We start from the raw sequence: 24,139 nt of genomic DNA, 5'->3' as shown, positions 1-24,139 counted from the left end.
CTGTCTCTCTCTCTGTCTCTCCCTCTCTCTCTGTCTCACTCTCTGTCTCTCTCTGTCTCTCTCTCTCTGTCGCTCTGTTTCTGTCTCTCTCTGTCTCTCTCTCTGTTTCTCTCTCTCTGTCTCTACTGACAAACAACAGAAAGCAGCTGCCTGAGAATTCCCAATTCCCAATGGTGTGATCAGGGGGAGGGATCTGATCGTCACTCTGTCCTTTGTAAAGGGACGGGTTACACAGAACCCACACCCTCCTCCGAGCCGAGCCTGTCTCCGGGTGGTGAGTGTGTCTTTTATAACTTTGCTCCATTTGTAATGACCATTTTGAATCGGGGATAACCTTGCTGTGACTGCCCCGAAACAGCTCCAGCGAGGAACAAGACCTGTGGAGACAAGCTGAATATTGTTGGACCTTGTGTGACGCTCGGATAAACAGGTTTGTCCGCCTCGTTCTGACATTTTTGCAAAAGCAACTTACGTCTCTGAGTCAGATTGGCAAACCAGCTACCCGAGTGTGTGGGGGAGAGACAGAGTGTGTGAGAGAGAGACAGAGTGTGTGAGAGAGAGACAGAGTGTGGGGGAGAGAGACAGAGTGTGTGAGAGAGAGGCAGAGTGTGTGGGGGAGAGACAGAGTGTGTGAGAGAGAGACAGAGTGTGTGAGAGAGACAGAGTGTGTGGGGGAGAGACAGAGTGTGTGAGAGAGAGACAGAGTGTGTGAGAGAGAGACAGAGTGTGTGTGAGAGAGCGAGTGGGTGCGGCAGATCGGGTGGGTACGGGAGAGCGAGTAGGTGCGGGAGAGCGGGGGGGTGCGGGAGAGCGGGGGGGGTGCGGGAGAGCGAGTGGGTGTGGGAGAGCGGGGGGTGCGGGAGAGCGGGGGAGTGCGGGAGAGCGAGTGGGTGCGGGAGAGCGGGGGGGTGCGGGAGAGCGGGTGGGTGCGGGAGAGCGAGTGGGTGGGGGAGAGCAAGTGGGTGCGGGAGAGCGAGTGGGTGCGGGAGAGCGAGTGGGTGCGGGAGAGCGAGTGGGTGCGGGAGAGCGAGTGGGTGCGGGAGAGCGAGTGGGTGGGGGAGAGCGGGGGGGGTGCGGGAGAGCGGGGGGGTGCGGCAGAGCGAGTGTGTGTGGGAGAGCGGGGGGCACGGGAGAGCGAGTGGGTGCGGGAGAGCGGGGGGGGTGCGGGAGAGCGGGGGGGGTGCGGGAGAGCGAGTGTGTGCGGGAGAGCGAGTGGGTGCGGGAGAGCGGGGGGGTGCGGGAGAGCGGGGGGCACGGGAGAGCGAGTGGGTGCGGGAGAGCGAGTGTGTGCGGGAGAGCGAGTGGGTGCGGGAGAGCGAGTGGGTGACGGAGAGCGAGTGTGTGCGGGAGAGCGGGGGGCATGGGAGAGCGAGTGGGTGCGGGAGAGCGGGGGGCTGCGGGAGAGCGGGGGGCACGGGAGAGCGAGTGGGTGCAGGAGAGCGGGTGGGTGCGGGAGAGCGAGTGGGTGCGGGAGAGCGAGTGGGTGCGGGAGAGCGCGGGGGTGCGGGAGAGCGGGGGGGATGCGGGAGAGCGGGGGGCACGGGAGAGCGAGTGGGTGCGGGAGAGCGGGGGGCTGCGGGAGAGCGGGGGGGTGCGGGAGAGCGAGTGGGTGCGGGAGAGCGAGTGGGTGCGGGAGAGCGAGTGGGTGCAGGAGAGCGGGTGGGTGCGGGAGAGCGAGTGGGTGGGGGAGAGCGGGGGGGGTGCGGGAGAGCGGGGGGGTGCAGGAGAGCGGGTGGGTGGGGAGAGCGAGTGGGTGCGGGAGAGCGGGGGGGTGCGGGAGAGCGGGGGGGTGCGGGAGAGCGAGTGGATGCAGGAGAGCGAGTGGGTGGGGGAGAGCGGGGGGGTGCGGGAGAGCTGGGGGGTGTGCGGGAGAGCGAGTGGGTGCGGGAGAGCGAGTGGGTGCGGGAGAGCGAGTGGGTGCGGGAGGGCGGGTGGGTGCGGGAGAGCGAGTGGGTGCGGGAGAGCGGGGGGGTGCGGGAGAGCGGGTGGGTACGGGAGAGCGAGTGGGTGCGGGAGAGCGGGGGGGGTGCGGGAGAGCGGGGGGCGTGCGGGAGAGCGGGTGGGTGCGGGAGAGCGAGTGGGTGGGGGAGAGCGAGTGGGTGCGGGAGAGCGAGTGGGTGGGGGAGAGCGAGTGTGTGGGGGAGAGCGGGGGGGTGCGGGAGAGCAAGTGGGTGCGGGAGAGCGAGTGTGTGGGGGAGAGCGGGGGGGTGCGGGAGAGCTGGGGGGGTGCGGGAGAGCGAGTGGGTGCGGGAGAGCGGGTTGGTGCGGGAGAGCGGGTGGGTGCGGGAGAGCGAGTGGGTGCGGGAGAGCGAGTGGGTGCGGGAGAGCGGGGGGGTGCGGGAGAGCGGGGGGGTGCGGGAGAGCTGGGGGGGTGCGGGAGAGCGGGGGGGGCGGGGAGAGCGAGTGGGTGCGGGAGAGCGAGTGGGTGCGGGAGAGCGAGTGGGTGCGGGAGAGCGAGTGGGTGCGGGAGAGCGGGTGGGTACGGGAGAGCGAGTGGGTGCGGGAGAGCGAGTGGGAGCGGGAGAGCGGGGGGTGCGGGAGAGCGGGGGGGTGGTGGAGAGCGAGTGGGTGCGGGAGAGCGAGTGGATGCGGGAGAGCGAGTGGGTGCGGGAGAGCGGGGGGTGCGGGAGAGCGAGTGGGTGCGGGAGAGCGGGGGGTGCGGGAGAGCGAGTGGGTGCGGGAGAGCGAGTGGGTGCGGGAGAGCGAGTGGGTGCGGGAGAGCGAGTGGGTGCAGGAGAGCGGGGGGTGCGGGAGAGCGAGTGGGTGCGGGAGAGCGGGGGGGTGCGGGGAGAGCGAGTGGGTGCGGGAGAGCGGGGGGTGCGGGAGAGCGAGTGGGTGCGGGAGAGCGGGGGGTGCGGGAGAGCGAGTGGGTGCGGGAGAGCGAGTGGGTGCGGGAGAGCGGGGGGGTGCGGGAGAGCGGGGGGCACGGGAGAGCGAGTGGGTGCGGGAGAGCGAGTGTGTGCGGGAGAGCGAGTGGGTGCGGGAGAGCGAGTGGGTGACGGAGAGCGAGTGTGTGCGGGAGAGCGGGGGGCACGGGAGAGCGAGTGGGTGCGGGAGAGCGGGGGGCTGCGGGAGAGCGGGGGGCACGGGAGAGCGAGTGGGTGCAGGAGAGCGGGTGGGTGCGGGAGAGCGAGTGGGTGCGGGAGAGCGAGTGGGTGCGGGAGAGCGCGGGGGTGCGGGAGAGCGGGGGGATGCGGGAGAGCGGGGGGCACGGGAGAGCGAGTGGGTGCGGGAGAGCGAGTGGGTGCGGGAGAGCGAGTGGGTGCGGGAGAGCGAGTGGGTGCGGGAGAGCGGGCGGCTGCGGGAGAGCGGGGGGGTGCGGGAGAGCGAGTGGGTGCGGGAGAGCGAGTGGGTGCGGGAGAGCGAGTGGGTGCAGGAGAGCGGGTGGGTGCGGGAGAGCGAGTGGGTGGGGGAGAGCGGGGGGGGTGCGGGAGAGCGGGGGGGTGCAGGAGAGCGGGTGGGTGGGGGAGAGCGAGTGGGTGCGGGAGAGCGGGGGGGTGCGGGAGAGCGGGGGGGTGCGGGAGAGCGAGTGGATGCAGGAGAGCGAGTGGGTGGGGGAGAGCGGGGGGGTGCGGGAGAGGTGGGGGGGTGCGGGAGAGCGAGTGGGTGCGGGAGAGCGAGTGGGTGCGGGAGAGCGAGTGGGTGCGGGAGAGCGGGTGGGTGCGGGAGAGCGAGTGGGTGCGGGAGAGCGGGGGTGCGGGAGAGCGGGTGGGTACGGGAGAGCGAGTGGGTGCGGGAGAGCGGGGGGGGTGCGGGAGAGCGGGGGGCGTGCGGGAGAGCGGGTGGGTGCGGGAGAGCGAGTGGGTGGGGGAGAGCGAGTGGGTGCGGGAGAGCGAGTGGGTGGGGGAGAGCGAGTGTGTGGGGGAGAGCGGGGGGGTGCGGGAGAGCAAGTGGGTGCGGGAGAGCGAGTGTGTGGGGGAGAGCGGGGGGGTTCGGGAGAGCTGGGGGGGTGCGGGAGAGCGAGTGGGTGCGGGAGAGCGGGTTGGTGCGGGAGAGCGGGTGGGTGCGGGAGAGCGAGTGGGTGCGGGAGAGCGAGTGGGTGCGGGAGAGCGGGGGGGTGCGGGAGAGCGGGGGGGTGCGGGAGAGCTGGGGGGGTGCGGGAGAGCGGGGGGGGCGGGAGAGCGAGTGGGTGCGGGAGAGCGAGTGGGTGCGGGAGAGCGAGTGGGTGCGGGAGAGCAAGTGGGTGCGGGAGAGCGGGTGGGTACGGGAGAGCGAGTGGGTGCGGGAGAGCGAGTGGGAGCGGGAGAGCGGGGGGTGCGGGAGAGCGGGGGGGTGGTGGAGAGCGAGTGGGTGCGGGAGAGCGAGTGGGTGCGGGTGAGCGGGGGGGTGCGGGAGAGCGAGTGGGTGCGGGAGAGCGGGGGGTGCGGGAGAGCGAGTGGGTGCGGGAGAGCGAGTGGGTGCGGGAGAGCGAGTGGGTGCGGGAGAGCGAGTGGGTGCAGGAGAGCGGGGGGTGCGGGAGAGCGAGTGGGTGCGGGAGAGCGGGGGGGTGCGGGGAGAGCGAGTGGGTGCGGGAGAGCGGGGGGTGCGGGAGAGCGAGTGGGTGCGGGAGAGCGAGTGGGTGCGTGAGAGCGAGTGGGTGCGGGAGAGCGGGTGGGTGCAGGAGAGCGAGTGGGTGCGGGAGAGCGAGTGGGTGCGGGAGAGCGGGGGGTGCGGGAGAGCGAGTGGGTGCGGCAGATCGGGTGGGTGCGGGAGAGCGGGGGGTGTGGGAGAGCGGGGGGGTGCGGGAGAGCGGGGGTGTGCGGGAGAGCGGGGGGTGCGGGAGTGCTGGTGGATGCGGGAGAGCGAGTGGGTGCGGGAGAGCGAGTGGGTGCGGGAGAGCGAGTGGGTGCGGGAGAGCGAGTGGGTGCGGGAGAGCGAGTGGGTGCGGGAGAGCGAGTGGATGCGGGAGAGCGGGGGGGTGCGGGAGAGCGAGTGGGTGGTGGAGAGCGAGTGGGTGCGGGAGAGCGAGTGGGTGCAGGAGAGCGGGGGGTGCGGGAGAGCGGGGGGGCGGGAGAGCGGGGGTGTGCGGGAGAGCGGGGGGTGCGGGAGAGCGGGGGGTGCGGGAGAGCGGCGGGGTGCGGGAGAGCAGGGGGGTGCGGGAGAGCGGGGGGTGCGGGAGAGCGGGTGGGTGCGGGAGAGCGAGTGGGTGCGGGAGAGCGAGTGGGTGCGGGAGAGCGGGGGGGTGCGGGAGAGCGGGTGGGTGCAGGAGACCGAGTGGGTGCGGGAGAGCGAGTGGGTGCGGGAGAGCGGGGGGTGCGGGAGAGCGGGTGGGTGGTGGAGAGCGAGTGGGTGCGGGAGAGCGGGTGGGTGCGGGAGAGCGGGGGGGTGCGGGAGAGCGAGTGGGTGCGGGAGAGCGGGGGGGGTGCCGGAGAGCGGGGGGGATTCGGGAGAGCGAGTGGGTGCGGGAGAGCGAGTGGGTGCGGGAGAGCGAGTGGGTGCGGGAGAGCGAGTGGGTGGGGGAGAGCGGGGGGGTGCGGGAGAGCGGGGGGGGTGCGGGAGAGCGGGTGGGTGCGGGAGAGCGGGGGGGTGCGGGAGAGCGGGTGGGTGCGGGAGAGCGAGTGGGTGCGGGAGAGCGGGGGGCTGCGGGAGAGCGGGGGGGGTGCGGGAGAGCGGGTGGGTGCGGGAGAGCGGGGGGGTCCGGGAGAGCGGGTGGGTGCGGGAGAGCGAGTGGGTGCGGGAGAGCGAGTGGGTGCGGGAGAGCGGGGGGGTGCGGGAGAGCGGGGGGGGTGCGGGAGAGCGGGTGGGTGCGGGAGAGCGGGAGAGCGGGGGGGTGCGGGAGAGCGGGTGGGTGCGGGAGAGCGAGTGGGTGCGGGAGAGCGGGGGGGTTGCGGGAGAGCGGGTGGGTGCGGGAGACCGGGGGGGTTACGGGAGAGCGGGGGGGTGCGGGAGAGCGGGGGGGTGCGGGAGAGCGAGTGGGTGCGGGAGAGCGGGGGGTGCGGGAGAGCGAGTGGATGCGGGAGAGCGAGTGGATGCGGGAGAGCGAGTGGGTGCGGAAGAGCGGGTGGGTACGGGAGAGCGACTGGGAGCGGGAGAGCGGGTGGGTGGTGGAGAGCGAGTGGGTGCGGGAGAGCGGGGGGGTGCGGGAGAGCGAGTGGGTGCGGGAGAGCGAGTGGGTGGTGGAGAGCGAGTGGGTGTGGGAGAGCGGGGGGTGCGGGAGAGCAAGTGGGGGCGGGAGAGCGAGTGGGTACGGGAGAGCGAGTGGGTGCGGGAGAGCGGGAGGGTGCGGGAGAGCGAGTGGGTGCGGGAGAGCGAGTGGGTGCGGGAGAGCGAGTGGGTGCGGGAGAGCGAGTGGGTACGGGAGAGCGGGGGGGGGTGCGGGAGAACGAGTGGGTGCGGGAGAGCGAGTGGGTGCGGGAGAGCGGGGGGGTGCGGGAGAGCGGGGTGGGTGCGGGAGAGCGGGGGGGTGCGGGAGAGCTGGGGGGGTGCGGGAGAGCGAGTGGGTGCGGGAGAGCGGGTTGGTGCGGGAGAGCGGGTGGGTGCGGGAGAGCGAGTGGGTGCGGGAGAGCGAGTGGGTGCGGGAGAGCGGGGGGGTGCGGGAGAGCGGGGGGGTGCGGGAGAGCGAGTGGGTGCGGGAGAGCGAGTGGGTGCGGGAGAGCGAGTGGGTGCGGGAGAGCGAGTGGGTGCGGGAGAGCGGGTGGGTGCGGGAGAGCGAGTGGGTGCGGGAGAGCGAGTGGGTGCGGGAGAGCGGGTGGGTGCGGGAGAGCGAGTGGGTGCGGGAGAGCGAGTGGGTGCGGGAGAGCGGGTGGGTGCGGGAGAGCGAGTGGGTGCGGGAGAGCGAGTGGGTGCGGGAGAGCGAGTGGGTGCGGGAGAGCGGGTGGGTGCGGGAGAGCGAGTGGGTGCGGGAGAGCGAGTGGGTGCGGGAGAGCGAGTGGGTGCGGGAGAGCGAGTGGGTGCGGGAGAGCGAGTGGGTGCGGGAGAGCGAGTGGGTGCGGGAGAGCGAGTGGATGCGGGAGAGCGGGTGGGTACGGGAGAGCGAGTGGGTGCGGGAGAGCGGGTGGGTGCGGGAGAGCGGGGGGGTGCGGGAGAGCGAGTGGATGGGGGAGAGCGGGGGGTGCGGGAGAGCGAGTTGGTGCGGGAGAGCGGGTGGGTGCGGGAGAGCGAGTGGGTGCGGGAGAGCGAGTGGGTGCGGGAGAGCGGGGGGGTGCGGGAGAGCGAGTTGGTGCGGCAGAGCGGGGGGGTGCGGGAGAGCGAGTGGGTGCGGGAGAGCGGGTGGGTGCGGGAGAGCGAGTGGGTGCGGGAGAGCGGGGGGGTGGGGGAGAGCCGGGGGATGCGGGAGAGCGGGTGGGTACGGGAGAGCGGGGGGGGTGCGGCAGAGCGGGGGGGTGCGGGAGAGCGGGAGGGTGCGGGAGAGCGGGAGAGCGAGTGGGTGCGGGAGAGCGGGGGGGTGCGGGAGAGCGAGTGGGTGCAGCAGATCGGCTGGGTACGGGAGAGCGGGGGGGTGCGGGAGAGCGAGTGGATGCGGGAGAGCGAGTGGATGTGGGAGAGCGGGGGGGTGTGGGAGAGTGGGGGGGTGCGGGAGAGCGAGTGGGCGGGGCAGATCAGGTGGGTACGGGAGAGTGAGTGCGTGCGGGAGAGCGAGTGGGTGCGGGAGAGCGGGGGGGGTGCGGGAGAGCGGGGGGGTGCGGGAGAGCGAGTGGGTGCGGGAGAGCGAGTGGGTGCGGGAGAGCGGGGGGGTGCGGGAGAGCGGGTGGGTGCGGGAGAGCGGGGGGTGCGGGAGAGCGGGTGGGTACGGGAGAGCGAGTGGGTGCGGGAGAGCGGGGGTGTGCGGGAGAGCGAGTGGGTGCGGGAGAGCGGGTGGGTGCGGGAGAGCGAGTGGATGCGGGAGAGCGGGGGGTGCAGGAGAGCGAGTTGGTGCGGCAGAGCGGGGGGGTGCGGGAGAGCGAGTGGGTGCGGGAGAGCGAGTGGGTGCGGCAGAACGGGGGGGTGCGGGAGAGCGAGTGGGTGCGGGAGAGCGAGTGGGTGTGGGAGAGCGAGTGGGAGCGGGAGAGCGAGTGGGTGCGGGAGAGCGGGGGGTGCGGGAGAGCGGGGGGTGCGGGAGAGCGAGTGGGTGCGGGAGATCTGGGTGGTTGCGGGAGAGCGGGGGGGTGCGGGAGAGCGGGGGGGTGCTGGAGAGCGAGTGGGTGCGGGAGATCTGGGTGGTTGCGGGAGAGCGGGGGGGTGCGGGAGAGCGAGTGGGTGCGGGAGAGCGAGTGGATGGGGGAGAGCGGGGGGTGCGGGAGAGCGAGTGGGTGCGGGAGAGCGAGTGGGTACGGGAGAGCGAGTGGGTGCGGGAGAGCGAGTGGGTGCGGGAGAGCGGGGGGTGCGGGAGAGCGGGTGGGTGCGGGAGAGCGAGTGGGTGCGGGAGAGCGAGTGGGTGCGGGAGAGCGGGGGGGTGCGGGAGAGCGAGTGGGTGCGGGAGAGCGAGTGGGTGCGGGAGAGCGGGGGGGGGTGCGGGAGAGCGGGGGGTGCGGGAGAGCGAGTGGGTGCGGGAGAGCGAGTGGGTGCGGGAGATCTGGGTGGTTGCGGGAGAGCGGGGGGGTGCGGGAGAGCGAGTGGGTGCGGGAGAGCGAGTGGATGGGGGAGAGCGGGGGGTGCGGGAGAGCGAGTGGGTGCGGGAGAGCGAGTGGGTGCGGGAGATCTGGGTGGTTGCGGGAGAGCGGGGGGGTGCGGGAGAGCGAGTGGGTGCGGGAGAGCGAGTGGATGGGGGAGAGCGGGGGGTGCGGGAGAGCGAGTGGGTGCGGGAGAGCGAGTGGGTACGGGAGAGCGGGGGGGTGCGGGAGAGCGAGTGGGTGCGGGAGAGCGAGTGGGTGCGGGAGAGCGGGGGGTGCGGGAGAGCGAGTGGGTGCGGGAGAGCGAGTGGGTGCGGGAGAGCGGGGGGGGGTGCGGGAGAGCGGGGGGTGCGGGAGAGCGAGTGGGTGCGGGAGAGCGAGTGGGTGCGGGAGAGCGGGTGGGTGCGGGAGAGCGGGGGTGTGCGGGAGAGCGAGTGGGTGAGGAAGAGCGAGTGGGTGCGGGAGAGCGGGGGGGTGCAGGAGAGCGGGGGGGTGCGGGAGAGCGAGTGGGTGCGGGAGAGCGAGTGGGTGCGGGAGAGCGGGGGGGTGCGGGAGAGCGGGGGGGTGCGGGAGAGCGGGGGGTGCGGGAGAGCGGGTGGGTGCGGGAGAACGGGTGGGTGCGGGAGAGCGAGTGGGTGCGGGAGAGCGAGTGGGTGCGGGAGAGCGGGGGGTGCGGGAGAGCGAGTGGGTGCGGGAGAGCGAGTGGGTACGGGAGAGCGGGGGGGGTGCGGCAGAGCGGGGGGGTGGGGGAGAGCGAGTGGGTGGGGGAGAGCGAGTGGGTGCGGGAGAGCGAGTGGGTGCGGGAGAGCGGGGGGGGTGCAGGAGAGCGAGTGGGTGCGGGAGAGCGAGTGGGTACGGGAGAGCGAGTGGGTGCGGGAGAGCGAGTGGGTGCGGGAGAGCGAGTGGGTGCGGGAGAGCGGGTGGGTGCGGGAGAGCAGGTGGGTACGGGAGAGCGAGTGGGTGCGGGAGAGCAGGTGGGTACAGGAGAGCGAGTGGGTACGGGAGAGCGAGTGGGTGCGGGAGAGCGAGTGGGTGCGGGAGAGCAGGTGGGTACAGGAGAGCGAGTGGGTGCGGGAGAGCGAGTGGGTGCGGGAGAGCGAGTGGGTGCGGGAGAGCGGGTGGGTGCGGGAGAGCGGGTGGGTGCGGGAGAGCGGGTGGGTGCGGGAGAGCGAGTGGGTGCGGGAGAGCGGGTGGGTGCGGGAGAGCAGGTGGGTACGGGAGAGCGAGTGGGTGCGGGAGAGCGGGGGGGTTGCGGGAGAGCGGGTGGGTGCGGGAGAGCAGGTGGGTGCGGGAGAGCGGGGGGGCACGGGAGAGCGAGTGGGTGCAGGAGAGCGAGTGGGTGCGGGAGAGCGAGTGGGTGCGGGAGAGCGGGTGGGTGCGGGAGAGCAGGTGGGTACGGGAGAGCGGGTGGGTACAGGAGAGCGAGTGGGCGCGGGAGAGCGAGTGGGTGCGGGAGAGCAAGTGGGTACGGGAGAGCGAGTGGGTGCGGGAGAGCGAGTGGGTGCGGGAGAGCGAGTGGGTGCGGGAGAGCGAGTGGGGTGCGGGAGAGCGAGTGGGTGCGGGAGAGCGGGGGGGTGGGGGAGAGCGAGTGGGTGCGGGAGAGCGGGTGGGTGCGGGAGAGCGGGTGGGTGCGGGAGAGCGGGTGGGTGCGGGAGAGCGAGTGGGTGCGGGAGAGCGGTTGGGTGCGGGAGAGCGGGTGGGTGCGGGAGAGCGGGTGGGTGCGGGAGAGCGAGTGGGTGCGGGAGAGCGAGTGGGTGCGGGAGAGCGGGGGGTGCGGGAGAGCGGGGGGGTGCGGGAGAGCGAGTGGGTGCGGGAGAGCGGGTGGGTACGGGAGAGCGGGGGGGGGCGGGAGAGCGAGTGGGTGCGGGAGAGCGGGGGGGGTGCGGGAGAGCGAGTGGGTGCGGGAGAGCGGCTGGGTACGGGAGAGCGGGGGGTGCGGGAGAGCGAGTGGGTGCGGGAGAGCGGGGGGATGCGGGAGAGCGAGTGGGTGCGGGAGAGCGGGTGGGTACGGGAGAGCGGGGGGGGCGGGAGAGCGAGTGGGTGCGGGAGAGCGAGTGGGTGCGGGAGAGCGGGGGGGTGTGGGAGAGCGGGGGGGTGCGGGAGAGCGGGGGGGTTACGGGAGAGCGGGGGGCGCGGGAGAGCGGGGCGGTGCGGGAGAGCGGGGGGGTGCGGGAGAGCGGGGGGGGTGCGGGAGAGCGGGTGGGGTGCGGGAGAGCGGGGGCGTACGGGGGAGCGGGGGGTCCGGGAGAGCAGGTGGGTGCGGGAGAGCGAGTGGGTGCGGGAGAGCGAGAGGGTGCGGGAGAGCGGGGGGGTGCGGGAGAGCGGGGGGGTGCGGGAGAGCGAGTGGGTGCGGGAGAGCGAGTGGGTGCGGGAGAGCGGGGGGTGCGGGAGAGCGGGTGGGTGCGGGAGAGCGGGGGGTGCGGGAGAGCCGGGGGGGTGCGGGAGAGCGGGGGGGTGCGGGAGAGCGAGTGGGTGCGGGAGAGCGAGTGGGTGCGGGAGAGCGGGTGGGTGTGGGAGAGCGGGGGGGTGCGGGAGAGCGAGTGGGTGCGGGAGAGCGAGTGGGTGCGGGAGAGCGGGGGGGTGCGGGAGAGCGGGGGGTTACGGGAGAGCGGGGGGGCGCGGGAGAGCGAGTGGGTGCGGGAGAGCGGGGGGGTGCGGGAGAGCGAGTGGGTGCGGGAGAGCGAGTGGGTGCGGGAGAGCGGGGGGGTGCGGGAGAGCGAGTGGGTGCGGGAGAGCGGGGGGTTACGGGAGAGCGGGGGGGCGCGGGAGAGCGTGCGGTGCGGGAGAGCGGGGGGGCGCGGGAGAGCGGGGGGGCGCGGGAGAGCGAGTGGGTGCGGGAGAGCGAGTGGGTGCGGGAGAGCGGGGGGGGGTGCGGGAGAGCGGGGGGGTGCGGGAGAGCGAGTGGGTGCGGGAGAGCGAGTGGGTGCGGGAGAGCGGGTGGGTGTGGGAGAGCGGGGGGGTGCGGGAGAGCGAGTGGGTGCGGGAGAGCGAGTGGGTGCGGGAGAGCGGGGGGGTGCGGGAGAGCGGGGGGTTACGGGAGAGCGGGGGGGCGCGGGAGAGCGAGTGGGTGCGGGAGAGCGGGGGGGTGCGGGAGAGCGAGTGGGTGCGGGAGAGCGAGTGGGTGCGGGAGAGCGGGGGGGTGCGGGAGAGCGAGTGGGTGCGGGAGAGCGGGGGGTTACGGGAGAGCGGGGGGGCGCGGGAGAGCGTGCGGTGCGGGAGAGCGGGGGGGCGCGGGAGAGCGGGGGGGCGCGGGAGAGCGAGTGGGTGCGGGAGAGCGAGTGGGTGCGGGAGAGCGGGGGGGCTGCGGGAGAGCGGGGGGGCGCGGGAGAGCGGGGGTGCGCGGGTGAGCGGGGTGTGCGGGAGAGCGAGTGGGAGCGGGAGAGCGGGGGGGCTGCGGGAGAGCGGGGGGCGTACGGGAGAGCGGGGGGGTGCGGGAGAGCGGGGGGCGTACGGGAGAGCAGGGGTGCGCGGGTGAGCGGGGTGTGCGGGAGAGCGAGTGGGTGCAGGAGAGCGGGTGGGTGCAGGAGAGCGAGTGGGTGCAGGAGAGCGAGTGGATGCAGGAGAGCGGGGGGTGCGGGAGAGTGAGTGGGTGGGGGAGAGCGAGTGGGTGCAGGAGAGCGAGTGGGTGCGGGATAGCGGGGGCGTACGGGGGAGCGGGGGGTCCGGGAGAGCAGGTGGGTGCGGGAGAGCGGTGGGTGCGGGAGAGCGAGTGGGTGCAGGAGAGCGGGGGGGTGCAGGAGAGCGGAGGGTGCGGGATAGCGGGGGCGTACGGGGGAGCGGGGGGTCCGGGAGAGCAGGTGGGTGCGGGAGAGCGGTGGGTGCGGGAGAGCGAGTGGGTGCGGGAGAGCGGGGGGGTGCGGGAGAGCGGGGGGGTGCGGGAGAGCGAGTGGATGCGGGAGAGCGAGTGGGTGCGGGAGAGCGGGGGGGTGCGGGAGAGCGAGTGGGTGCGGGAGAGCAGGGGGGTGCGGGAGAGCGAGTGGGTGCGGGAGAGCGGGGGGGTGCGGGAGAGCGGGGGGGTGCGGGAGAGCGGGGGGGTGCGGGAGAGCGGGTGGGTGCGGGAGAGCGGGGGGTTACGGGAGAGCGGGGGGGTGCGGGAGAGCTGGTGGGAGCGGGAGAGCGAGTGGGTGCGGGAGAGCGGGGGGGTGCAGGAGAGCGGGGGGTGCGGGAGAGCGAGTGGGTGCGGGAGAGCGAGTGGGTGCGGGAGAGCGGGGGGGTGCGGGAGAGCGGGTGGGTGCGGGAGAGCGGGGGGTGCGGGAGAGCGGGTGGGTGCGGGAGAGCGAGTGGGTGCGGGAGAGCGGGGGGGTGCGGGAGAGCGAGTGGGTGCGGGAGAGCGAGTGGGTGCGGGAGAGCAGGGGGGTGCGGGAGAGCGAGTGGGTGCGGGAGAGCGGGGGGGTGCGGGAGAGCGGGGGGTTACGGGAGAGCGGGGGGGTGCGGGAGAGCTGGTGGGAGCGGGAGAGCGGGTGGGTACGGGAGAGCGAGTGGGTGCGGGAGAGCGAGTGGGTGCGGGAGAGCGGGTGGGTACGGGAGAGCGAGTGGGTGCGGGAGCGCGAGTGGGTGTGGGAGAGCGGGTGGGTGCGGGAGAGCGGGGGGGTGCGGGAGAGCGGGGGGGTGCGGGAGAGCGAGTGGGTGCGGGAGAGCGAGTGGGTGCGGGAGAGCGGGGGGGTACGAGAGAGCGGGTGGGTACGAGAGAGCGGGGGGGTGCGGGAGAGCGGGGGGGTGCGGGTGAGCGAGTGGGTGCGGGAGAGCGGGGGGGTGCGGGAGAGCGGGGGGTTACGGGAGAGCGGGGGGGCGCGGGAGAGCGTGCGGTGCGGGAGAGCGGGGGGGGCGCGGGAGAGCGAGTGGGTGCGGGAGAGCGAGTGGGTGCGGCAGAGCGGGGGGGTGCGGGAGAGCGAGTGGGTGCGGGAGAGCGGGGGGGTGCGGAGAGCGGGGGGGCGCGGGAGAGCGAGTGGGTGCGGGAGAGCGAGTGGGTGCGGGAGAGCGGGGGGGTGCGGGAGAGCGAGTGGGTGCGGGAGAGCGAGTGGGTGCGGGAGAGCGAGTGGGTGCGGGAGAGCGGGGGGGTGCGGGAGAGCGAGTGGGTGCGGGAGAGCGAGTGGCTGCGGGAGAGCGGGGGGCATACGGGAGAGCGGGGGTGCGCGGGTGAGCGGGGTGTGCGGGAGAGCGAGTGGGTGCGGGAGAGCGGGGGGGCTGCGGGAGAGCGGGGGGCGTACGGGAGAGCGGGGGGGTGCGGGAGAGCGGGGGGCGTACGGGAGAGCGGGGGTGCGCGGGTGAGCGGGGTGTGCGGGAGAGCGAGTGGGTGCAGGAGAGCGGGGGGGTGCGGGAGAGCGGGGGGGTGTGGGAGAGCGGGTGGGTGCGGGAGAGCGAGTGGGTGCGGGAGAGCGAGTGGGTGCGGGAGAGCTGTGGGGTGCGGGAGAGCGGGTGGGTACGGGAGAGCGGGGGGGTGCAGGAGAGCGAGTGGGTGCGGGAGAGCGGGTCGGTACGAGAGAGCGGGTGGGTACGAGAGAGCGGGTGGGTGCGGGAGAGTGGGTGGGTACGGGAGAGCGAGTGGGTGCGGGAGAGTGGGTGGGTACGAGAGAGCGGGTGGGTACGGGAGAGCGAGTGGGTGCGGGAGAGCGGGGGAGGTGCGGGAGAGCGAGTGGGTGCGGGAGAGCGGGTGGGTGCGGGAGAGCGAGTGGGTGCGGGAGAGCGGGGGTGTGCGGGAGAGCGGGGGGTGCGGGAGAGCTGGGGGGGCGCGGGAGAGCGAGTGGGTGCAGGAGAGCGAGTGAGTGCAGGAGAGCGGGGGGGTGCGGGAGAGGGGGTGGGTGCGGGAGAGCGGGGGTGTGCGGGAGAGAGGGGGGGTGCAGCAGAGCGGGAGGGTGCGGGAGAGCGGGTGGGTACGGGAGAGCGGGGGTGTGCGGGAGAGCGGGGGGGTGCGGGAGAGCGGGGGGGTGCGGGAGAGCGGGGGGGTGCAGGAGAGCGAGTGGGTGCGGGAGAGCGAGTGGGTGCGGGAGAGCGAGTGGGTGCGGGAGAGCGGGGGGATGCGGGAGAGCAGGGGGGTGCGGTAGAGCGAGTGGGTGCGGGAGAGCTGTGGGGTGCGGGAGAGCGAGTGGGTGCAGGAGAGCGAGTGGGTGGGGGAGAGCGAGTGGGTGCGGGAGAGCGAGTGGGTACGGGAGAGCGAGTGGGTGCGGGAGAGCGGGGGGATGCGGGAGAGCGGGGGGATGCGGGAGAGCGGGGGGGTGCGGGAGAGCGGGGGGGTGCAGGAGAGCGGGTGGGTGGGGGAGAGCGAGTGGGTGCGGGAGAGCGAGTGGGTGGGGGAGAGCGAGTGGGTGCGGGAGAGCGGGGGGGTGCGGGAGAGCGAGTGGGTGCAGGAGAGCGAGTGGGTGCGGGAGAGCGAGTGGGTGGGGGAGAGCGAGTGGGTGCGGGAGAGCGGGGGGGTGCGGGAGAGCGGGGGGGTGCGGGAGAGCGAGTGGGTGCGGGAGAGCGAGTGGGTGCGGGAGAGCGAGTGGGTGCAGGAGAGCGAGTGGTTGCGGGAGAGCGAGTGGGTGCGGGAGAGCGGGGGGGTGCGGGAGAGCGAGTGGGTGCAGGAGAGCGAGTGGGTGCAGGAGAGCGAGTGGTTGCGGGAGAGCGAGTGGGTGCGGGAGAGCGAGTGGGGGCGGGGAGAGCGAGTGGGTGCGGGAGAGCGAGTGGGTGCGGGAGAGCGGGTGGGTACGGGAGAGCGGGGGGGTGCGGGAGAGCGGGGGGGTGTGGGAGAGCGAGTGGGTGCGGGAGAGCGAGTGGGTGCGGGAGATCTGGGGGGTGTGGGAGAGCGGGGGGGTGCGGGAGAGCGGGTGGGTGCGGGAGAGCGAGTGGGTGCGGGAGAGCAGGTGGGTGCGGGAGAGCGGGTGGGTACAGGAGAGCGAGTGGGCGCGGGAGAGCGGGGGGGTGCGGGAGAGCGGGTGGGTACAGGAGAGCGAGTGGGTGTGGGAGAGCGGGTGGGTGCGGGAGAGCGGGTGGGGGAGAGCGAGTGGGTGGGGGAGAGCGAGTGGGTGCGGGAGAGCGGGGGGATGTGGGAGAGCGAGTGGGTGCGGGAGAGCGGGTGGGTGCGGGAGAGCGAGTGGGTGCGGGAGAGCGGGGGGGGGTGCGGGAGAGCGGGGGGGTGCGGGAGAGCGAGTGGGTGCGGGAGAGCGAGTGGGTGCGGGAGAGCGAGTGGGTGGGGGAGAGCGGGGGGGTGCAGGAGAGCGAGTGGGTGCGGGAGAGCGGGTGGGTGCGGGAGAGCGGGTGGGTGCGGGAGAGCGGGGGGGTGCGGGAGAGCGGGGGGGTGCGGGAGAGCGAGTGGGTGCGGGAGAGCGAGTGGGTGCGGGAGAGCGAGTGGGTGCGGGAGAGCGGGGGGGTGCGGGAGAGCGAGTGGGTGCGGGGAGAGCGGGTGGGTACGGGAGAGCGAGTGGGTGCGGGAGAGCGAGTGGGAGCGGGAGAGCGGGGGGTGCGGGAGAGCGGGGGGTGCGGGAGAGCGGGGGGGTGGTGGAGAGCGAGTGGGTGCGGGAGAGCGAGTGGGTGCGGGTGAGCGGGGGGGTGCGGGAGAGCGAGTGGGTGCGGGAGAGCGGGGGGTGCGGGAGAGCGAGTGGGTGCGGGAGAGCGAGTGGGTGCGGGAGAGCGAGTGGGTGCGGGAGAGCGAGTGGGTGCAGGAGAGCGGGGGGTGCGGGAGAGCGAGTGGGTGCGGGAGAGCGGGGGGGTGCGGGAGAGCGAGTGGGTGCGGGAGAGCGGGGGGTGCGGGAGAGCGAGTGGGTGCGGGAGAGCGAGTGGGTGCGTGAGAGCGAGTGGGTGCGGGAGAGCGGGTGGGTGCAGGAGAGCGAGTGGGTGCGGGAGAGCGAGTGGGTGCGGGAGAGCGGGGGGTGCGGGGAGAGCGAGTGGGTGCGGCAGATCGGGTGGGTGCGGGAGAGCGGGGGGTGTGGGAGAGCGGGGGGTGCGGGAGAGCGGGGGGGTGCGGGAGAGCGGGGGGGTGCGGGAGAGCGGGGGGTGCGGGAGTGCTGGTGGATGCGGGAGAGCGAGTGGGTGCGGGAGAGCGAGTGGGTGCGGGAGAGCGAGTGGGTGCGGGAGAGCGAGTGGGTGCGGGAGAGCGAGTGGATGCGGGAGAGCGGGGGGGTGCGGGAGAGCGAGTGGGTGGTGGAGAGCGAGTGGGTGCGGGAGAGCGAGTGGGTGCAGGAGAGCGGGGGGTGCGGGAGAGCGGGGGGGCGGGAGAGCGGGGGTGTGCGGGAGAGCGGGGGGTGCGGGAGAGCGGGGGGTGCGGGAGAGCGGCGGGGTGCGGGAGAGCAGGGGGGTGCGGGAGAGCGGGGGGTGCGGGAGAGCGGGTGGGTGCGGGAGAGCGAGTGGGTGCGGGAGAGCGAGTGGGTGCGGGAGAGCGGGGGGGTGCGGGAGAGCGGGTGGGTGCAGGAGACCGAGTGGGTGCGGGAGAGCGAGTGGGTGCGGGAGAGCGGGGGGTGCGGGAGAGCGGGTGGGTGGTGGAGAGCGAGTGGGTGCGGGAGAGCGGGTGGGTGCGGGAGAGCGGGGGGGTGCGGGAGAGCGAGTGGGTGCGGGAGAGCGGGGGGGGTGCCGGAGAGCGGGGGGGATTCGGGAGAGCGAGTGGGTGCGGGAGAGCGAGTGGGTGCGGGAGAGCGAGTGGGTGCGGGAGAGCGAGTGGGTGGGGGAGAGCGGGGGGGTGCGGGAGAGCGGGGGGGGTGCGGGAGAGCGGGTGGGTGCGGGAGAGCGGGGGGGTGCGGGAGAGCGGGTGGGTGCGGGAGAGCGAGTGGGTGCGGGAGAGCGGGGGGCTGCGGGAGAGCGGGGGGGGTGCGGGAGAGCGGGTGGGTGCGGGAGAGCGGGGGGGTCCGGGAGAGCGGGTGGGTGCGGGAGAGCGAGTGGGTGCGGGAGAGCGAGTGGGTGCGGGAGAGCGGGGGGGTGCGGGAGAGCGGGGGGGGTGCGGGAGAGCGGGTGGGTGCGGGAGAGCGGGAGAGCGGGGGGGTGCGGGAGAGCGGGTGGGTGCGGGAGAGCGAGTGGGTGCGGGAGAGCGGGGGGGTTGCGGGAGAGCGGGTGGGTGCGGGAGACCGGGGGGTTACGGGAGAGCGGGGGGGTGCGGGAGAGCGGGGGGGTGCGGGAGAGCGAGTGGGTGCGGGAGAGCGGGGGGTGCGGGAGAGCGAGTGGATGCGGGAGAGCGAGTGGATGCGGGAGAGCGAGTGGGTGCGGAAGAGCGGGTGGGTACGGGAGAGCGAGTGGGAGCGGGAGAGCGGGTGGGTGGTGGAGAGCGAGTGGGTGCGGGAGAGCGGGGGGGTGCGGGAGAGCGAGTGGGTGCGGGGAGAGCGAGTGGGTGGTGGAGAGCGAGTGGGTGTGGGAGAGCGGGGGGTGCGGGAGAGCAAGTGGGGGCGGGAGAGCGAGTGGGTACGGGAGAGCGAGTGGGTGCGGGAGAGCGGGAGGGTGCGGGAGAGCGAGTGGGTGCGGGAGAGCGAGTGGGTGCGGGAGAGCGAGTGGGTGCGGGAGAGCGAGTGGGTGGGGGAGAGCGAGTGGGTGCGGGGAGAGCGAGTGGGTACGGGAGAGCGGGGGGGGGTGCGGGAGAACGAGTGGGTGCGGGAGAGCGAGTGGGTGCGGGAGAGCGGGGGGGTGCGGGAGAGCGGGGTGGGTGCGGGAGAGCGGGGGGGTGCGGGGAGAGCGAGTGGGTGCGGGAGAGCGGGGTGGGTGCGGGTGAGCGAGTGGGTGCGGGAGAGCGGGTGGGTGCGGGAGAGCGAGTGGGTGCGGGAGAGCGGGGTGGGTGCGGGAGAGCGAGTGGGTGCGGTGAGAGCGAGTGGGTGCGGGAGAGCGAGTGGGTGCGGGAGAGCGAGTGGGTGCGGGAGAGCGAGTGGGTGCGGGAGAGCGAGTGGGTGCGGGAGAGCGGGGGGTTGCGGGAGAGCGGGTGGGGGGGCGGGAGAGCGAGTGGGTGCGGGAGAGCGGGGGGTGCGGGAGAGCGGGGGGGGTGCGGGAGAGCGGGTGGGTGCGGGAGAGCGGGTGGGTGCGGGAGAGCGAGTGGGTGCGGGAGAGCGAGTGGGTGCGGGAGAGCGAGTGGGTGCGGGAGAGCGGGGGGGTTGCGGGAGAGCGGGTGGGGGCGGGAGAGCGAGTGGGTGCGGGAGGAGCGGGGGGTGCGGGAGAGCGTTGGGGGGTGCGGGAGAGCGAGTGGGTGCGGGAGAGCGGGTGGGTGCGGGAGAGCTGGGGGGGTGCGGGAGAGCGAGTGGGTGCGGGAGAGCGAGTGGGTGCGGGGAGAGCGGGGGGGGTGTGCGGGAGAGCGGGGGGGTGCGGGAGAGCGAGTGGGTGCGGGAGAGCGGGGGGGTGCGGGAGAGCGAGTGGGTGCGGGGAGAGCGAGTGGGTGCGGGAGAGCGGGGGGGTGCGGGGAGAGCGAGTGGGTGCGGGAGAGCTGGGGGGGTGCGGGAGAGCGGGGGGGGTGCGGGAGAGCGAGTGGGTGCGGGAGAGCGAGTGGGTGCGGGAGAGCGGGGGGTACGGGAGAGCGGGTGTGTGCGGGAGAGCGAGTGGGTGCGGGGAGAGCGAGTGGGTGCGGGGAGAGCGGGGGGGGGTGCGGGAGAGCGAGTGGGTGCGGGAGGGCGAGTGGGTGCGGGAGAGCGGGGGGTACGGGAGAGCGGGTGGGTGCGGGAGAGCGAGTGGGTGCGGGAGAGCGAGTGGGTGCGGGAGAGCGGGGGGGGGTGCGGGGAGAGCGGGGGGGTGCGGGAGAGCGGGGGGTGCGGGAGAGCGAGTGGGTGGGGGAGAGCGGGGGGTGCGGGGAGAGCGAGTGGGTGAGGGAGAGCGGGGGGGGTGCGGGAGAGCGAGTGGGTGAGGGAGAGCGAGTGGGTGCGGGAGAGCGAGTGGGTGCGGGAGAGCGGGGGGGTGCGGGAGAGCGGGGGGGTGCGGGAGAGCGAGTGGGAGCGGGGAGAGCGAGTGGGTGCGGGAGAGCGGGGGTGTGCGGGAGAGCGAGTGGGTGCGGGAGAGCGGGGGGGGTGCGGGAGAGCGGTGGGTGTGGGAGAGCGAGTGGGAGCGGGAGAGCGAGTGGGTGCGGGAGAGCGGGGGGGTGCGGGAGAGCGGGGGGGGTGCGGGAGAGCGGGGGGGTGCGGGAGAGCGGGTGGGTGCGGGAGAGCGGGGGGGTGCGGGAGAGCGAGTGGGTGCGGGAGAGCGGGGGGGTGCGGGGAGAGCGAGTGGGTGCGGGAGAGCGGGTGGGTGCGGGAGAGCGGGGGGGTACGGGAGAGCGGGGGGTCGCGGGAGAGCGGGGGGGTGCGGGAGAGCGGGGGGGTGCGGGAGAGCGGGGGTGTGCGGGAGAGCGAGTGGGTACGGGAGAGCGAGTGGGTGCGGGAGAGCGGGTGGGTGCGGGAGAGCGGGGGGGTAACGGGAGAGCGGGGGTGGGTGCGGGAGAGCGAGTGGGTGCGGGAGAGCGAGTGGGTGCGGGAGAGCGAGTGGGTGCGGGAGAGCGAGTGGGTGCGGGAGAGCGAGTGGGTGCGGGAGAGCGAGTGGGTGCGGGAGAGCGGGTGGGTACGGGAGAGCGGGGGGGGCGGGAGAGCTGGGGGTGCGGGAGAGCGGGTGGGTGCGGGAGAGCGAGTGGGTGCGGGGAGAGCGAGTGGGTGCGGGAGAGCGGGGCGGTGCGGGGAGAGCGGGTGGGTGTGGGAGAGCGGGTGTTTGCGGGAGAGCGGGTGGGGTGCGGGAGAGCGGGGGCGTACGGGGGAGCGGGTGGGTGCGGGAGAGCGGTTGGGTGCGGGGAGAGCGGGGGGTGCGGGAGAGCGGGGGGTGCGGAGAGCGGGTGGGTGCGGGAGAGCGGGGGGCTGCGGGAGAGCGAGTGGGTGCGGGAGAGCGAGTGGGTGCGGGAGAGCGGGGGGCGTACGGGAGAGCGAGTGGGTGCAGGAGAGCGAGTGAGTGCGGGAGAGCGGGGGGGTGCGGGAGAGCGGGGGGGGTGCGCGGGTGAGCGGGGTGTGCGGGAGAGCGGGTGTGTGCGGGAGAGCGGGGGGGTGCGGGAAAGCGGGGGGGTGCGGGGAGAGCGGGTGGGTGCGGGAGAGCGGGGGGGTGTGCGGGAGAGCGGGGGGGTGCGGGAGAGCGAGTGGGTGCGGGAGAGCGGGGGGGGCGGGAGAGCTGGGGGTGCGGGAGAGCGGGTGGGTGCGGGAGAGCGAGTGGGTGCGGGAGAGCGAGTGGGTGCGGGAGAGCGGGGCGGTGCGGGAGAGCGGGTGGGTGTGGGAGAGCGGGTGTTTGCGGGAGAGCGGGTGGGGTGCGGGAGAGCGGGGGCGTACGGGGGAGCGGGTGGGTGCGGGAGAGCGGTTGGGTGCGGGAGAGCGGGGGGTGCGGGAGAGCGGGGGGTGCGGGAGAGCGGGTGGGTGCGGGAGAGCGGGGGGCTGCGGGGAGAGCGAGTGGGTGCGGGAGAGCGAGTGGGTGCGGGAGAGCGGGGGGCGTACGGGAGAGCGAGTGGGTGCAGGAGAGCGAGTGAGTGCGGGAGAGCGGGGGGGTGCGGGAGAGCGGGGGGGGTGCGCGGGTGAGCGGGGTGTGCGGGAGAGCGGGTGTGTGCGGGAGAGCGGGGGGGTGCGGGAAAGCGGGGGGGTGCGGGAGAGCGGGTGGGTGCGGGAGAGCGGGGGGGTGTGCGGGAGAGCGGGGGGGTGCGGGAGAGCGAGTGGGTGCGGGAGAGCGGGGGGGTGCGGGAGAGCGAGTGGGTGCGGGAGAGCGAGTGGGTGCGGGAGAGCGGGGGGGTGCGGGAGAGCGGGGGGGGTGCGGGAGAGCGAGTGGGTGCGGGAGAGCGAGTGGGTGCGGGAGAGCGGGGGGTACGGGAGAGCGGGTGTGTGCGGGAGAGCGAGTGGGTGCGGGAGAGCGAGTGGGTGCGGGAGAGCGGGGGGGGGGTGCGGGAGAGCGAGTGGGTGCGGGAGGGCGAGTGGGTGCGGGAGAGCGGGGGGTACGGGAGAGCGGGTGGGTGCGGGAGAGCGAGTGGGTGCGGGAGAGCGAGTGGGTGCGGGAGAGCGGGGGGGGGTGCGGGAGAGCGGGGGGGTGCGGGAGAGCGGGGGGGTGCGGGAGAGCGAGTGGGTGCGGGAGAGCGGGGGGTGCGGGAGAGCGAGTGGGTGAGGGAGAGCGGGGGGTGCGGGAGAGCGAGTGGGTGAGGGAGAGCGAGTGGGTGCGGGAGAGCGAGTGGGTGCGGGAGAGCGGGGGGGTGCGGGAGAGCGGGGGGGTGCGGGGAGAGCGAGTGGGAGCGGGAGAGCGAGTGGGTGCGGGAGAGCGGGGGTGTGCGGGAGAGCGAGTGGGTGCGGGAGAGCGGGGGGGTGCGGGAGAGCGGTGGGTGTGGGAGAGCGAGTGGGAGCGGGAGAGCGAGTGGGTGCGGGAGAGCGGGGGGGTGCGGGAGAGCGGGGGGGGTGCGGGAGAGCGGGGGGGTGCGGGAGAGCGGGGTGGGTGCGGGAGAGCGGGGGGGTGCGGGAGAGCGAGTGGGTGCGGGAGAGCGGGGGGGTGCGGGAGAGCGAGTGGGTGCGGGAGAGCGGGTGGGTGCGGGAGAGCGGGGGGGTACGGGAGAGCGGGGGGTCGCGGGAGAGCGGGGGGGTGCGGGAGAGCGGGGGGGTGCGGGAGAGCGGGGGTGTGCGGGAGAGCGAGTGGGTACGGGAGAGCGAGTGGGTGCGGGAGAGCGGGTGGGTGCGGGAGAGCGGGGGGGTAACGGGAGAGCGGGTGGGTGCGGGAGAGCGAGTGGGTGCGGGAGAGCGAGTGGGTGCGGGAGAGCGAGTGGGTGCGGGAGAGCGAGTGGGTGCGGGAGAGCGAGTGGGTGCGGGAGAGCGAGTGGGTGCGGGAGAGCGGGTGGGTACGGGAGAGCGGGGGGGGCGGGAGAGCTGGGGGTGCGGGAGAGCGGGTGGGTGCGGGAGAGCGAGTGGGTGCGGGAGAGCGAGTGGGTGCGGGAGAGCGGGGCGGTGCGGGAGAGCGGGTGGGTGTGGGAGAGCGGGTGTTTGCGGGAGAGCGGGTGGGGTGCGGGAGAGCGGGGGCGTACGGGGGAGCGGGTGGGTGCGGGAGAGCGGTTGGGTGCGGGAGAGCGGGGGGTGCGGGAGAGCGGGGGGTGCGGGAGAGCGGGTGGGTGCGGGAGGGCGAGTGGGTGCGGGAGAGCGGGGGGTACGGGAGAGCGGGTGGGTGCGGGAGAGCGAGTGGGTGCGGGAGAGCGAGTGGGTGCGGGAGAGCGGGGGGGGGTGCGGGAGAGCGGGGGGGTGCGGGAGAGCGGGGGGGTGCGGGAGAACGAGTGGGTGCGGGAGAGCGGGGGGTGCGGGAGAGCGAGTGGGTGAGGGAGAGCGGGGGGGTGCGGGAGAGCGAGTGGGTGAGGGAGAGCGAGTGGGTGCGGGAGAGCGGGGGGTACGGGAGAGCGGGTGTGTGCGGGAGAGCGAGTGGGTGCGGGAGAGCGAGTGGGTGCGGGAGAGCGGGGGGGGGGTGCGGGAGAGCGAGTGGGTGCGGGAGGGCGAGTGGGTGCGGGAGAGCGGGGGGTACGGGAGAGCGGGTGGGTGCGGGAGAGCGAGTGGGTGCGGGAGAGCGAGTGGGTGCGGGAGAGCGGGGGGGGGTGCGGGAGAGCGGGGGGGTGCGGGAGAGCGGGGGGGTGCGGGAGAGCGAGTGGGTGCGGGAGAGCGGGGGGTGCGGGAGAGCGAGTGGGTGAGGGAGAGCGGGGGGGTGCGGGAGAGCGAGTGGGTGAGGGAGAGCGAGTGGGTGCGGGAGAGCGAGTGGGTGCGGGAGAGCGGGGGGGTGCGGGAGAGCGGGGGGGTGCGGGAGAGCGAGTGGGAGCGGGAGAGCGAGTGGGTGCGGGAGAGCGGGGGTGTGCGGGAGAGCGAGTGGGTGCGGGAGAGCGGGGGGGTGCGGGAGAGCGGTGGGTGTGGGAGAGCGAGTGGGAGCGGGAGAGCGAGTGGGTGCGGGAGAGCGGGGGGGTGCGGGAGAGCGGGGGGGGTGCGGGAGAGCGGGGGGGTGCGGGAGAGCGGGGTGGGTGCGGGAGAGCGGGGGGGTGCGGGAGAGCGAGTGGGTGCGGGAGAGCGGGGGGGGTGCGGGAGAGCGAGTGGGTGCGGGAGAGCGGGTGGGTGCGGGAGAGCGGGGGGGTACGGGAGAGCGGGGGGTCGCGGGAGAGCGGGGGGGTGCGGGAGAGCGGGGGGGTGCGGGAGAGCGGGGGTGTGCGGGAGAGCGAGTGGGTACGGGAGAGCGAGTGGGTGCGGGAGAGCGGGTGGGTGCGGGAGAGCGGGGGGGTAACGGGAGAGCGGGTGGGTGCGGGAGAGCGAGTGGGTGCGGGAGAGCGAGTGGGTGCGGGAGAGCGAGTGGGTGCGGGAGAGCGAGTGGGTGCGGGAGAGCGAGTGGGTGCGGGAGAGCGAGTGGGTGCGGGAGAGCGGGTGGGTACGGGAGAGCGGGGGGGGCGGGAGAGCTGGGGGTGCGGGAGAGCGGGTGGGTGCGGGAGAGCGAGTGGGTGCGGGAGAGCGAGTGCATGCGGGAGAGCGGGGCGGTGCGGGAGAGCGGGTGGGTGTGGGAGAGCGGGTGTTTGCGGGAGAGCGGGTGGGGTGCGGGAGAGCGGGGGCGTACGGGGGAGCGGGTGGGTGCGGGAGAGCGGTTGGGTGCGGGAGAGCGGGGGGTGCGGGAGAGCGGGGGGTGCGGGAGAGCGGGTGGGTGCGGGAGAGCGGGGGGCTGCGGGAGAGCGAGTGGGTGCGGGAGAGCGAGTGGGTGCGGGAGAGCGGGGG

The 24,139-nt window shown here is 75.1% G+C and overlaps 1 long non-coding RNA gene across 2 annotated transcripts in view; it reads left to right on the top strand.

The window, feature by feature from the left end:
- Positions 1–24,139, top strand: part of LOC140406763 (uncharacterized) — a 27,675-nt gene continuing 3,536 nt past the window's right edge. Inside the window, exons 1-2 of one of the 2 annotated variants that reach the window (XR_011939279.1) lie at positions 1–274; positions 359–430. This is a non-coding gene — a long non-coding RNA (uncharacterized lncRNA). Of the gene's footprint in view, positions 431–24,139 lie in introns of both variants that reach the window. The other variant, XR_011939278.1, reaches the window with a different exon arrangement.

Source organism: Scyliorhinus torazame, unplaced genomic scaffold (assembly GCF_047496885.1).
Source record: "Scyliorhinus torazame isolate Kashiwa2021f unplaced genomic scaffold, sScyTor2.1 scaffold_861, whole genome shotgun sequence".
Classification (NCBI taxonomy): domain Eukaryota; kingdom Metazoa; phylum Chordata; class Chondrichthyes; order Carcharhiniformes; family Scyliorhinidae; genus Scyliorhinus; species Scyliorhinus torazame.
This window is presented reverse-complemented; position numbering and strand designations above follow the sequence as displayed.